This window comes from Melitaea cinxia, chromosome 5 (genome assembly GCF_905220565.1).
Source record: "Melitaea cinxia chromosome 5, ilMelCinx1.1, whole genome shotgun sequence".
In the NCBI taxonomy this organism is placed as follows: Eukaryota; Metazoa; Arthropoda; class Insecta; order Lepidoptera; family Nymphalidae; genus Melitaea; species Melitaea cinxia.
This window is the reverse complement of record NC_059398.1, coordinates 9,509,122-9,524,104: the sequence shown is the minus strand read 5'-3', so window position 1 is coordinate 9,524,104 and position 14,983 is coordinate 9,509,122.

The following is a 14,983-nucleotide window of genomic DNA, read 5'->3' as shown; positions in this document are numbered from 1 at the left end:
AAATTCGCGAAGAATTACATGTAGACCAATAACAATAACAACGCGCGTTGGCGCAACGGTCACAGCCATGGATTGTACCTGTTACGCTGGCGGTTGTGGGTTCGATCCCCGCACATGACAAACATTTGTATTGGCCATACAGGTGTTTGCCGTGGTCTGGGTGTGCAGTCCTTGTGGGTCTCCCCACCGTGCCTCGGAGAGCATGTTAAGCTGTTGGTCCCGGTTGTTATCATGTACACCTGATAGCGATCGTTACTCATAGTAGGGAATATATCCGCCAACCCGCATTGGAGCAGCGTGGTGGATTAAGCTCTGATCCTTCTCCTACACGGGGAAAAAGGCCTATACCCAGCAGTGGGATATTACAGGCTGAAGCGAGCAATAACAATAAAGAAACAAATTGTTTAAGGATATTGTGGTGCACAAAATATGTAAAGTAGATTTGATGGCACAGGATCCAGATGAAACTACTTTATTATTTATTTATTATATATTATATAATTTGACGACGCGTTGGCGCAGCGGTCATAGCACTGGCTGGAACGCCGGCGGTCGCGAGTTCGATTCCCGCTCACGACAGACATTTGTATAGGCCATATAGATGTTTGTCGTGGTCTGGGCGTTGTGTTTGTGTATTGTGTGTGTTTCCGGACCCCCAATACAGGAAAAAATCCTACTGAGGGCCGTTGAGTGTGAAGCGTTTATTTAATTATTATTAAATAAACGCTTCACACTCACTTCACTTCACATACCTAATTGGAACGAAGTTCCTTACGGCAGGCTTGACATTTGGCTGGGCGAGCGAACTGAAAAAAATGTAATACAGTCATCAGTCACACGACTATATAATATGACGTTTTTAAAAATAAATATTCCTAGTAAACGTTTTTTTAAATTATTTATGTAATTTTATACTATCGACAAAAATAAATAAAGCCATATTTTTTTATTTCACTTAGTAGTTTAAATTATTATTATTATTACTTGATATATTTTTTGATTTATTTTATTTTACAGTATTTGTTATTTTCTAAAATATGGCCTATGTCCAGCAGTGGACTGCAATAGGCTGAACTGACTGACAGAAGATCACAGCTAAATAATACTCCTTTCAAGCAGTGTTGTGTTCCTGTGGTAAGGTGATGCAGAGCTCCTGAGGGGATTGGGGTTAGGGTCGGCAATGACCGTCGTCCGCGCTAATAGGCCTCGAGGAGGAAGGCGCACTTTATGTGTTCAAGTACGCCTTCTGAGGTGCTCTGCACCACGATGGGCCTGCAAGGGTAAGTGCTGGTGGGGTTGCGGAAGTGCTATAGCGTCCCCGCGATCTAGCCATAGGCGCGGCGGTGGAACACCCCAGAGGTTTTGGTCGGTTCGAGTCGGATATAACTCGCAGCTCCTCCGGGCCATGGTGGAGCTTGCGATGCTTCTATATTTGCATGAAATGTTATCCTTTGTTATTATTTTGAACTATAATAAGACATTGAATCGACAACAAGCTAGTTATAATTACGACTCGTCCATCCGCCCTACATTAAGATTCATAGAATAAGATACATAAAATAAGATTCATAGAATAAGCAAGAGACGTAAACTCAGCATCTGGTCGGCCCCCCCGACATACACGGGGCCAAGACTGTAAAAGTTAAGTTAGAGATATTAAAGCATTCAAATCGGTTTCATGTCCTTAATTTTTTATTTATTTAAATTAAATTAGTTAATAGTTAATTAGTATAAATTGTTTGCAAAACGCTCCGAAACCAAGTGGCGTAGCCGGTGAGGATTCTCTTATAGACTCCGTAGTTTTCGTGTTTTTCCGACGTCGAAATTCGTCTACAAAAATTACCTGAACATTTTACGTGAGCAGAGATCCTTCGAACCAAATAAATATTTTTTTTTGTGTCTTGAGAAGCAGAGAAGACAGAATATGGAAGTGGCGGTCATTTGGTGAGTCAATCTTTTCGCCAATCCTTGTTTTCGTAATCCTCCTGTATTTTTCATATAAATTATTAAGTAATTGTTATTCTTGAAATAATACCTTGCTCATTATAATGTTGTGAAATTGATATCTCCATATGAAATTATTTAGTCTGATGAATTTATAGATACATCATTAAATGAAATTAAATTTCATTAATGATCATTGTCAATTTGATGTCAACTTCAAAAATATTTTCTCTAAATTTTATTTTTATATTTTATTATTTCGATCATATTTCTTTATTAAATTGACATCAAATAACTTCGACAATATCAGAATTATATATAAATTACAAGATTCCGCTTTAACGTTTTTTCTTTTTCAGATTTTCTGAGCGTGGCGTTGCCGAGCAATGGTGGAGGCCTGATGCAGGCAGCCGGGTGCCCCTGCAGCGGGTCTCCGTGCTGCCGACGCCACAACGCCAGCAACGCCATTATAGTGACTTTATGTGTGTTTATTTAAGTGTACATTGTTTAGTGCGATATTATGTCAAATAGTTTTAAAATAACCAATGTATTTCAACCGGAACTTTTCACTTGTCCAGACTGCACCAACGGAAAGTTGTTTATAGGCCGCAAAGGCTTAAAAATTCACACCACCCGTTGCCACAGCGATCCATTAGTGCATTTATTACCTATTTTAACCGATACTTCATCAACCGTAACCAGTGATAATAATTCGGTTCCATTTGAAAATTTTATTTTAAAATGTCACCAAAATATCCCGCTTCTTATTCGGAATTCTTTACCCGTAAGAATAAGGCGTTCACAATCATTAGAAATTTAATCATTTAAGAGCCGTTTGAAAGACCATAACTTAAAGTAGCTATAATACCGTTAATGATTTGCTATATTTCTCTTGCACTCTGTCGCTTATATTCATAATTTCTATCAGTTGTTTGTATGTATATATATGTATGTTTATGTATGTATATGATCATGAAGCAGAATCAAGTGATAAAGACCAAAGAAAAAATTTGGACACTAAAGAAGCAGTAAAAATAATTTAAAAAATCAGTGAAGATTTTCCTAGTCCTCAAAAAATATTTCGTTTAGGAAAATATCAATCTAATAAAACCCGTCCGTTAAAGGTTTGTTTTGATTCTCATGAAACAGTCAAGTCAATTTTGCGTGCCAAAAATAAAGTAAGTACGGAATCTATTACGATTTATTCTGATCAAACACCTCAACAACGAAAATATATATATCATCTTAAGGAAGAACTTAAAAAACAAATTGATAACGGCAAAAAAAAATCTAACGATTAAATTTATTAAAAATGTGCCTAGGATTGTTGAGATGTCCCCAAAAAACTAAAATATGCGAATGAAAAAGTTTCTAGTAAGCAAATTGTAAACCCAGATAATAATGATACTACTTATGAACATGTCAATGATTACGAAAAACTAACTAAGTCAAAAAAATCACTGAAATTTTTCTATGCAAATATACGAAGTATTGTTAAACATGGACAATTGGACGAATTGAAATGTATAGTGAACGGCTTTGATTTTGATTTTATCGTTCTAACCGAAACTTGGTTGAAGTCTGAAGATGAAGCAGCCCGTTTTCAAATAACTGGATATACACACTATTACAATTTCAGAAGAGCTACAAAAGGGGGTGGTGTATCGATTTTCGCTCACAATAAACTTAAACACAGCCAAATGGAAGAAGTGTGTTTGAACGACAACCACTACCTATGGATTTATATTGAAAATTATTCCTTGAACGTTGGTGTTATTTACAGAAAACCCGAATCTACTAATCTTAATTCCTTTTTGGATAACTACTCTCAGCAACTACACAAAAGACGAAGGATTATAGTTTTTGAGGATTTCAACATTAACCTACTGAAATTAGATCGTCAAGTTGTTTTGTACAAACAAATGCTACAAGAAGCTGGTTACAGGTTCCTAAACAGTATAACTGAAAATTTCTGTACTCGAGAAACTTCTAAAGTGAAAACCATCATAGATCACGTATGTTCTAATTTGAAAAAATGCAATTCCATTTTTCTCTTATAGATTCGTCCATGTCCGATCACAAACAAATTTATGTAGAAATTAAAAAATATTTGTCACCTAAGCCGCAGAAAATAAATTACAAAGCTATTGATTATACGAGGTTATATAAAAACATCGTTGATAGCAGTATCAGCAACGAATCAAACTTATTGTACATCTCATTTGGAAAAAATCTGATGAGTTGTATTCGTGATAGTATAGTAAATAAAAGCAAAAAATTAAATCCACCAAGACAAGATTGGATAAACCAAACAATTATCGAGGATATCCGTATGAGAAACAACCTTTGGACACAACATAAAAATAACCCCAGTGATATTACTAAAAAAGAATTTAACAAAAAAAGAAATGAGGTATCTGAAAATATACAAAAATTAAAAAGTGCATACTATTTGAAATCCTTTACGGCCTGTGTGAAAAAACCAAAAAAGATGCGGGACCTAATAAACAACTTGTCAGTCAACAAAGTAAAAATTCACTCGTCGACGAACACTTTTAACTGAAAATGGACTTATAACAGACTCTAAAAAGATTTGTGACTATTTTAACAACTTTTTTTGTAATATTGGATCTAATTTAGCAAAACAAATTCCATTAAGATATCATAACGAAAATGTTTACGTAACGGATATACGCGCAACTGGATCGAACGAACAAACACTAAACAATTTTGAATTTGCAGATACTAAAGAAGTTGCGAATATCATTAGTAGCTTAAAAAATAACGTAAGTGCAGGTATTGACTGTGTCAATGTAAAATCTATAAAATGTATAAAATCTTTAATATTAGATGTACTTACTATCTGTATAAACAAATGCTTAGATGAAGGAATTTTTCCCGATACCCTAAAAATAGCTAAAGTTACTCCTATCTATAAATCAGGCAACAAGTCAGATCCAGGTAATTATCGTCCCATATCATTACTTCCTGTTTTGTCCAAAGTTTTTGAAAAAATAATATATATGCGACTAGAATCTTTTCTAAATTCACAAAATTTCTTTTATGATAAACAGTACGGGTTTCGACCAAGACATAACACTTTATCAGCAACTATAGACGTTGTAACAAAGATTAAACTGCATATCGATAGGAAGCAGGTAGCATTGGGAATATTTATTGACCTGAAAAAGGCGTTCGATACTGTGAGCCACGAAATTCTTTTGAAAAAGCTACAATCTATAGGCATCGCGGGATCAGTGCTTAAAATGATAAAATCCTATCTTACAAATAGATATCAGGTAGTTAAGATGGGAGAGACACAGAGTGATCCACGAGTCATTACTTGCGGCGTTCCCCGAGGCTCGATTTTGGGTCCTTTGCTCTTTCTTATATATATAAACAATATCCATACTTTAAATCTTCGCGGCGATATCTCGTTATATGCAGATGATACTAGCTTATTTTACTATGGAAATAACTTAGAAACTATTGTAAAGGATGCTCAGGACGATTTGGATATCTTGAATATTTGGTTCCAATCTAACTTGCTTACAGTAAACATCTCAAAAACTAAATATATCGTATTTGCTCCAGAAAATAAATAAATATCTCAAAAGGTATCGTTAACAATAAATAATCAAGAAATAACAAAAGTTGACCAGGAAAAATATTTAGGATTAATATTGGATAGTAAATTGACATGGAAATCACATATCCATAAAATAAAATCAAAATTAACTTCTTTAATGGGAGCTATAAAAAGCATCGTCCGATGTTTGCCACATGATGTACGTTACATTAGATATAATTCTCTTATTAAGCCACACATAGATTATTTGGTTGAAATCTGGGGCTCCGCGGCAAAAACAAATTTAGAGCCTTTACAAGTAGCACAAAATAAATTAATAAAAATTTTATTTAAATATAATTTCTTCACCTCCAACCAAAAAATTTACAAGGAAACTGGTCTTATGAATGTTCATCAAACTTTTTATTATAATTGCTTATTGATACGTAAAATATTAAACAAGGATTTGCACTCTAAAATAACTTTTACAAAAAAACAAGAAATACAAAAAATGAAACTTAGATCTGCCAATGATATTATACTCTACAAGCCACGCACTAACTATGGGAAGAGATGTGTAATATTCGAAGGTACCCAACTGTACAATAAACTGCCAAACGACGTTAAGGGAGCTAAATCGCTTTTTACTTTCAAGAAATTACTCAAAAGTTATGTAAAAAATCGAATAGTATTGTTACGAACACGCAAAGAAACTAGCGCCATCTAGCGGCAACCATTGAAACCACACAAAGACAGCGATAGCATGAAACTCTCTACTCAATACTAGATGGCGTTAGAGGAACTACTGTGGAACTATATAGAAGTATAGTCTCGAAAACCGGGTACATGCGCGAACTTTCCAGAATAATCTGGGCCTCGTCTCGGCCGATATAAATAGCCGCAGAGAGGCGAGCGAGTACAGTTCAGTTTGAGCGATCTTCGAGGCGACTTCAAGAGTGAAAACTAGTGATCAAGAGTGGTACCAGCGAAACCTACGACATTGGCTACGACTGAGGACATCGTGAGTGCTTAGTGTTTGAACTTAGTGCTTAGTGTTTGAACCTAGTGCTTTGTGTTGGACCTAGTGCTAGTGAATAAAGTCTTGAAAAAGAGTCAGCAGGTCTTTCTCTCCAAATCCTTCGAACCCTAACACGTAACAACTGGTGTCGGAAGTGAGATTTGGAGATGCCATTGACTCCGAGAGAAGACTTTAAGGACGTCAAGGGCGTCAGGACAAGGGCACAACGAGCTGCGGAGGCCACACCCACAGGGGACCAAGCTCCGCCCACCGTGGACCAAGCCCCGCCCACTGACCCCGCCTATCATGCACCGCCCACTGACCACGCCCACCAGGCCCCGCCCACTCAGAGTCAGGCCCCGCCCACTCAGAGTCAGGCTCCGCCCCCTCGGGCAGAAGCCCCGCCCACTCGGGCTCAGGCCCCGCCCACTCGGACGCAGGCCCCGCCTACTCAGGCTCAGGCCCCGCCCACTTTGTCTAAAGCCCCGCCCACTGGATCCGCCCACCTTACCACGCCCACCAGCGACAACGTAGCTTCTACAGACTCTCAAGTGGCTCTTCAATTAGAAAGTTTAATTAAATTATTGGAGCTGCAAAAGGCTGAAATTCGTGGTGCTTTGCAAGAATCACAAGAGCAGCAAAGGGTTGAAATTCGTAGTGCTTTGCAAGAATCACAAGAGCAAACAACTTTCAAATTGCAAGAATTACAAGAGCAAACAAGTTTCAAATTGCAAGAATTACAAGAGTAACAAAAAGAGCTCCAAGAAAAAACGCTTTGGGCTGTAAAAGATGTTAGTGACGCGGTGACTAAGCTTCGAGAGGGGCCATCTTCAGCTCAACTGTCCGCAGAAGAAGACCCAGATAGCACGGATGAAAAGGATAGAGGAACAAATAGAGGAGCTGAAGAAGCAAAGGGCTTCGCCTCCTGCCCGGGATCAGGAGTATGACTTCAAGACGAAACACCGCAGCGGAAAGTTGTATGGGAATGCCGACGCACTCTCACGAAGGCAGTGTTCGGAAGTCTGCAAACATTGTGTTAAGCAGGATTCTAATGAAGTAACATTAAAGCTAACAAGAACAAGTCCTTTGGGTATATGGGAGAATGATGCTATGAGGGAAGCTCAAGAAAAAGATGACGACCTTCGGCACATCATCACATGGAAGAAATGGGGTGACGTAAAACCAATCTGGAGTGAGGTTGCACCCACTGGCTCTGTCACTAAGGCGTACTGGGCTCAATGGGACAGTCTGATACTTCAAAACGGAATACTCTACCGGAAATGGGAGAAGACTAACGGCAGAGAGTTCCACCTTCAGATAATTGTCCCAAGAACGAGAGTACCAGATGTTCTCCGTAAAATACATGATGGCGTATCAGGAGGTCATCTAGGTGTCAAGAGGACGTTAACAAAAGTGCGAGAACGATTCTACTGGTTGCATTGTCGAGATGATGTACAGGATTGGTTCCGCAAATGTACTACTTGCGCTGCTGTAAAAGGACCACAGACCAGGAGCCGTGGAAATCTGCGGTTGTATAACGTCGGTGCACCGTGGGAACGAATTGCAGTTGACGTAGCGGGGCCATTTCCTGTAACGGAATCGGGAAACAAGTATTTTATGGTCGTCATGGACTACTTCACCAAATGGCCCGAAGTGTTCGCCATACCAAACCAAGAAGCTACAACAGTCGCTTCTAAGTTAGTCGAAGAAGTGATATGTCGCTTTGGCGTGCCTCTAGAAATCCATTCCGATCAGGGCAGAAACTTCGAATCGCAAGTATTCCAGGAAGTGTGCAGAATTTTGGGCATGCATAAGACGAGGACCACCGCGTACCATCCACAGTCTGATGGAATGGTTGAGAGATTTAACCAGACCCTTGAGAGGCATTTGGCGAAATTGGTAGACGACAAACAAAAAGGATTGGGACAAGTATATACCACTCTTCCTTCTGTCGTACCGAACCGCCGACCACGAGAGCATAAAAGCTACCCCGGCGTATGTCGATTACGGTAGAGAATTACGAATACCAGTAGACCTATTGACTGGAGGGTCACCGGAGGAACCAAATACCGTACAAGACTATGTCAGCGATTTAAGGGAAAAAATGCGCTATATGCACGCCTTGGTTCGGGAAAATGGTTTACAGTCAAGTGAGAACATGAAAACCCGATACGACCGGAGATCGAACACGAGCGGTTTCAAGGAAGGGTCACTGGTGTGGCTGCATAACCCGACTCGCCGGAAAGGGAAATCTCCAAAGTTGCAGACCAAGTGGGAGGGTCCATACAAAGTGGTTACCCGACTGAATGATGTGACTTACAGGATTCAAAAGCAACCAAGAGGGACATTCAAAGTGGTACACATAGACCGTCTGGCGCGTTACCATGGCAGTAACAACGATGCTCGGGACGATCATCTCTAAGAGGGGAGTAGTGTTACGAACACGCAAAGAAACTAGCGCCATCTAGCGGCAACCATTGAAACCACACAAAGACAGCGATAGCATGAAACTCTCTACTCAATACTAGATGGCGTTAGAGGAACTACTGTGGAACTATATAGAAGTATAGTCTCGAAAACCGGGTACATGCGCGAACTTTCCAGAATAATCTGGGCCTCGTCTCGGCCGATATAAATAGCCGCAGAGAGGCGAGCGAGTACAGTTCAGTTTGAGCGATCTTCGAGGCGACTTCAAGAGTGAAAACTAGTGATCAAGAGTGGTACCAGCGAAACCTACGACATTGGCTACGACTGAGGACATCGTGAGTGCTTAGTGTTTGAACTTAGTGCTTAGTGTTTGAACCTAGTGCTTTGTGTTGGACCTAGTGCTAGTGAATAAAGTCTTGAAAAGAGTCAGCAGGTCTTTCTCTCCAAATCCTTCGAACCCTAACACGTAACAGTATAGTCAGGATCAACTAAGCACTAATATTTTAATTTCATAAAAATTAAACTACATGAATGTCATTAAATTAAAACTAAACTACGGGTAATGGAATTTAGCAAGAAAAAAAAAACAATAATAATAGCATATTTTTTTTGTTACTTATAATAAAAAAAAAACACTAAAATTATATACATATAATAAAGAAAAAAAAAAATCATACGTTTTCACTTTAAAATAAATTAATAAATAAATTAACAAATAAATCAAAATAAATCAAAATAAATACGTGTACTAATTTTTAGTATAATATAATGAAACATAAAATAACACCTTAACAATGACACTTCCAGTTGCGTATATTTCTGTTAACTTGTGTATATGTTGCAGTCAAAACTCTTAACCAGTCAAAAGCACTATTGACTAGCAAAATTAGTCAAAAGTACTTTTGACCGTTTGCTTTAGTCAATAATACTTTTGACTAAAATAACAGTTAAAAGTACTTTTGCCCAATGGAGCTGGTTAAAAGTACTTTTGACTAAATGATTCCGTCAAAAGTGATTTTGACTGGTTGTATCAGTCAAAACTCTTAAAAAGTTAGGGTGGTCGATAAAAATAACGACAAACGCAGATATAAATTTTTATATTACTCATTATTAGTGAAGAACCTGCTGATATTAGAACAAAAATGAGTGACTACGAAAAGAAAGAAGGCTTTTTGCAAAGAATTTTAGCGATGGAAGATATGAAAGATAGTCATTTTAATGTGATGACAAAAGAAAAATTTGAATAGTTTGCAATGGATGTGGAATACGCGAAATTTAATGAAAAGAAAACACCATTATAGTACAGTAGGCTACAACGCTTTAACATCATTGAAGTTTGTGGTATAAAAAAATTAGTCACAAACACAGAACCAAATATTTTTTGCCGGCTGAGGAAATCAACGACATTATTGATGCTGCTCATATTTCTATACGGCATGGTGGTCGCGATAGACTTAAGAATGAAACGGCAAAAAAGTACGCTAATGTTACAAAAGAAATGATTAATATATATTTATCAATGTGCGAAGTATGCCAAAGGAAGAAAAGCAAGAAGAGGAGGGGTCTGGTTTTGATCCTGCATACTGAAATGAAAAGCCTCTGCTAAGTCGATCTGATTAACATGCAGTCGCAAGAAGATCGCGGGAATAAATTTTTTATGGTTTATCAGGATTATTTGACTAAATTTGTAATTAGGCGACCACTGACATCAAAAAGGGCTACTGAAGTTGCATATCAATTAATGGATATTTCTTTGATCTTTGGAGCACCATGTATTTTGCACTCAGATAATGGTAGAGAGTTTGCTAACTCAGTTATAAAAGAATTAATATCATATTGGCCGGAACTAAAGGGCTAATCAAGATGTTGAAAATATTCTAGCTTCTTGAATTGAAGACAATAAAACCACTAACTGGTCGAATGGACCTAAATTTGTTCAATTCATGAAGAACAGAGCATTTCACTCGGGGATAAAGCAGTCTCCGTATCAAACAATGTTTGGAATGGAACCTATAGTGGGGCTAACAACATCTAATCTACCTTTGGAAATTATAAGCGGATTACATAATGAAGAAGACTTGAAAGTTTCAATCACAGAAATGAATCAAAACTTCGATGACAATAAAGAGAACCAAGACAAACAAGAAAAAAAGATTGCTGTGTAATTCAAAGTGCCATAATAGTTTGAGTTGCATGAATAAATAATACGTCATTATAGGCTGATAGCCTTTTAAAGTTATTTAAAAAAACACGTATGTTGCTTACGATGCATAAATAATGTGTAATAAGTAAATAGTAGTTTATGCAACTGTCATATAATGAAGGGTATTAAAACACGAGTGTGAGTTTATGAAACGAGCGCAGCGAGTTTCATAATAGTAACGAGTGTTTTAATACCCGTGTTATATGCAGTTGCATACACTACTTTATCTTCACTAATGTAATTAATCAAACAACAAGAGTAAAAGCTGACAATAGTTTATTTATAATAATTGTTCAAAGGACAATGCCCATTTTCTATGAAGCCGTGCTCCGGTACGTGCTTTGACGTGTTCAGACAATTCATATATTTAAGTATCCTTTATTAATTGAAAATATATTTTTAATAATATTTTAAAATTGATTAAATCCGTAGTTTATACTTTAATTAAAAAAGATATTTTATTTGTATTCCGGGTTTGTGCTGTCAAAATATATTAAATATAAATACCAAGTCGGAAACGCAACTATAGAAATAAACGCCTTTTTTTAATTAAATTATAAACCCCAACACGACCAGACAATTGACATATTAAAGTTTTCTTTATTAATTAAAACTAGATTTTTAATAATAGTCTAAAAGTGATCAAAGCCGTGTTTTATAGTTTAATTAAAAAAAAAGCATTTGTTTGTATGGTTGCTATGACGACTTGCTATTTATAATTAATCTATTTTGACATAAGAAACGCGGAATACAAATAAAATATTAAATTAAATTCACGCGTACGTGTATTGTCACAGTGATTTTGCCGCCATTAAAATCTAACCAATGAGAGCGCAGCTGCGCGCCTGCGCGCGATGTTATAATGAGATTTTACGATATCGATGTGGATATTATACCATCATGTGAAATTGCTTAAATTGAATGTTTTGTTGTCTGCGCTATAACAGTAGTTATTATAAGTCAAGTATTGGAAACATAAGTAGAATGTTACAACATTAGTGTAGATAATAGTAGTTTATGCAACTGTCATATAATGAAGGGTATTAAAACACGAGTGTGAGTTTATGAAACGAGCGCAGCGAGTTTCATAATAGTAACGAGTGTTTTAATACCCGTGTTATATGCAGTTGCATACACTACTTTATCTTCACTAATGTAATTAATCAAACAACAAGAGTAAAAGCTGACAATAGTTTATTTATAATAATTGTTCAAAGGACAATGCCCATTTTCTATGAAGCCGTGCTCCGGTACGTGCTTTGACGTGTTCAGACAATTCATATATTTAAGTATCCTTTATTAATTGAAAATATATTTTTAATAATATTTTAAAATTGATTAAATCCGTAGTTTATACTTTAATTAAAAAAGATATTTTATTTGTATTCCGGGTTTGTGCTGTCAAAATATATTAAATATAAATACCAAGTCGGAAACGCAACTATAGAAATAAACGCCTTTTTTTAATTAAATTATAAACCCCAACACGACCAGACAATTGACATATTAAAGTTTTCTTTATTAATTAAAACTAGATTTTTAATAATAGTCTAAAAGTGATCAAAGCCGTGTTTTATAGTTTAATTAAAAAAAAAGCATTTGTTTGTATGGTTGCTATGACGACTTGCTATTTATAATTAATCTATTTTGACATAAGAAACGCGGAATACAAATAAAATATTAAATTAAATTCACGCGTACGTGTATTGTCACAGTGATTTTGCCGCCATTAAAATCTAACCAATGAGAGCGCAGCTGCGCGCCTGCGCGCGATGTTATAATGAGATTTTACGATATCGATGTGGATATTATACCATCATGTGAAATTGCTTAAATTGAATGTTTTGTTGTCTGCGCTATAACAGTAGTTATTATAAGTCAAGTATTGGAAACATAAGTAGAATGTTACAACATTAGTGTAGATAAACATATATAATTTACAAGGTTCTCATTGTACAATCACGAATTGTTTTGATTTTTTAAAATTTCAAAGTTATAAATTATATAAGAAAAGCGATTAACGTAATATAGGTACGGTGTTCTTATAACCAGTGAATTTTCTGATTACCTATTTTAATGTCAATTTTTAAGTGCGTGTCTTCTTTGTATTAATTGTAATGCCAAATTTTCGTAATAAACGATTTCACATTTAATAAATATCTTTTTTATTCACATCTAACGAGTTAATAGCGCTTTTGACTGATGCTTTTTTGCAGTTAAAATTACTTTTGACGGAGAGCGTCAGTCAAAAGTACTTTTAACCGCAAATTTGCAGTCAAAAGTACTAATAACCAATAATTTTCAGTCAAAACCACTTTTGACCAACTTGTCCAGTCAAAAGTACTTTTGACCGATTTCGCTAGTCAATAGGACTTTTGACTGGATAAGAGTTGTGACTGCAACATAATATATGTTTTAAACCTACCCTACATACTGTTAATTTCTTGTCTCGACTATAAATTGTTAATATATTGTGTTGCGATGTACCCAACATGTAATATTTTTGTTAAATTTTAGTGTTTGTAATTTCTCATGTAAGTGAATTGTATTCTTTTGAGAAATAAACGATCTTTAACCTTATATGTAGTTTCATGCCTGTAAGTATGTCGTTAAATATATATTTGTTTCATATTTTATTTTAAAGTACACCTCTATGCCGCTTAATTCTTTTTCATGTCCTTTTCCTTAACGTTGTCTGGAAGAGATCGCTCTTTAGCATAAAGATCGCCTTTTGTAGTAAAGACTTTCAACTATTAATTTATGATTTCGGTTAAAATAAAAAGTTCTTTTGAATTAAACTTATTTTTATTCGGACTTCATCCGTATCACATTACACGTGTACAAACGCTGCAACAACGTGACTGTCAAGTACGAATGATTTTTGGCAAGGAAATGTTTAGAATAATCGACGATCAAGTTTTTTCAGAAAAATTTCCCAGGCACTGTTTGTCTCCTCATACAGTTAGACCTCACACAGTTTAGAATTCATCTGAATAAGCCGAAGTAAAGTACATACCGACTAGAAACTCAAAAAAATATCTGGCTCAATAATTTTACGATATAAAGTAGATACTATGGTACTGTTTTAGAATTCTTGTGAAGTAGGCTATTTTTTTAAGTGGTTGGCTAACACAATTCCTATACATTTTTTCACACCATAGCTGCTCAAACTTAGCAGTTACGTAAATTTCAAGTATAAAATGTATGTTTAGCGACTTCTTGTAAGCTACTATTCTAAGTAGTTTAGTTTTTTGAAACATAACTTAGGATTAGTATTATTAGGGAACACTTTAAAAAAAATCCGATCTAGGCCTCAAATAGCGGACGCAAATGTGACTTTTCAAAATTTTTTTTTACTATAAATGGCATAGACCGCTGTTTGAGATAGATTTTTTTTTTGGTGTTGTAACCACCTCCCCCTCCGTAAACGCACGTGCAGGATTATTCACCAACTCTGGGAAACCTGTATATATTCTTATACATATATAAAATTCTCATCATTCATATTCCTAAGTTATAAGGGAGGGGGGATTAAGTGGGTTAATAACATATATGGCAAAACAACGTTTGCGGGGTCAGCTAGTATTTTCTAATTTTATATTTTCGAGATAAATTATTTTTTATGTGGTTAAAAATAAAAGATTATAAGGTTATTATTCATAATTTTTATTTAATTATTAATTGCTTAAAGACTAAACTCAAAAATTATTTTACAAAAATATGGTGATTTCGAATATTCAATATTTATCACATAGTTCAGAGGAGGCGACGAAGTCTAAGTTAATGTATAATTAGAGAAATACAATACAATTATGATAATCTA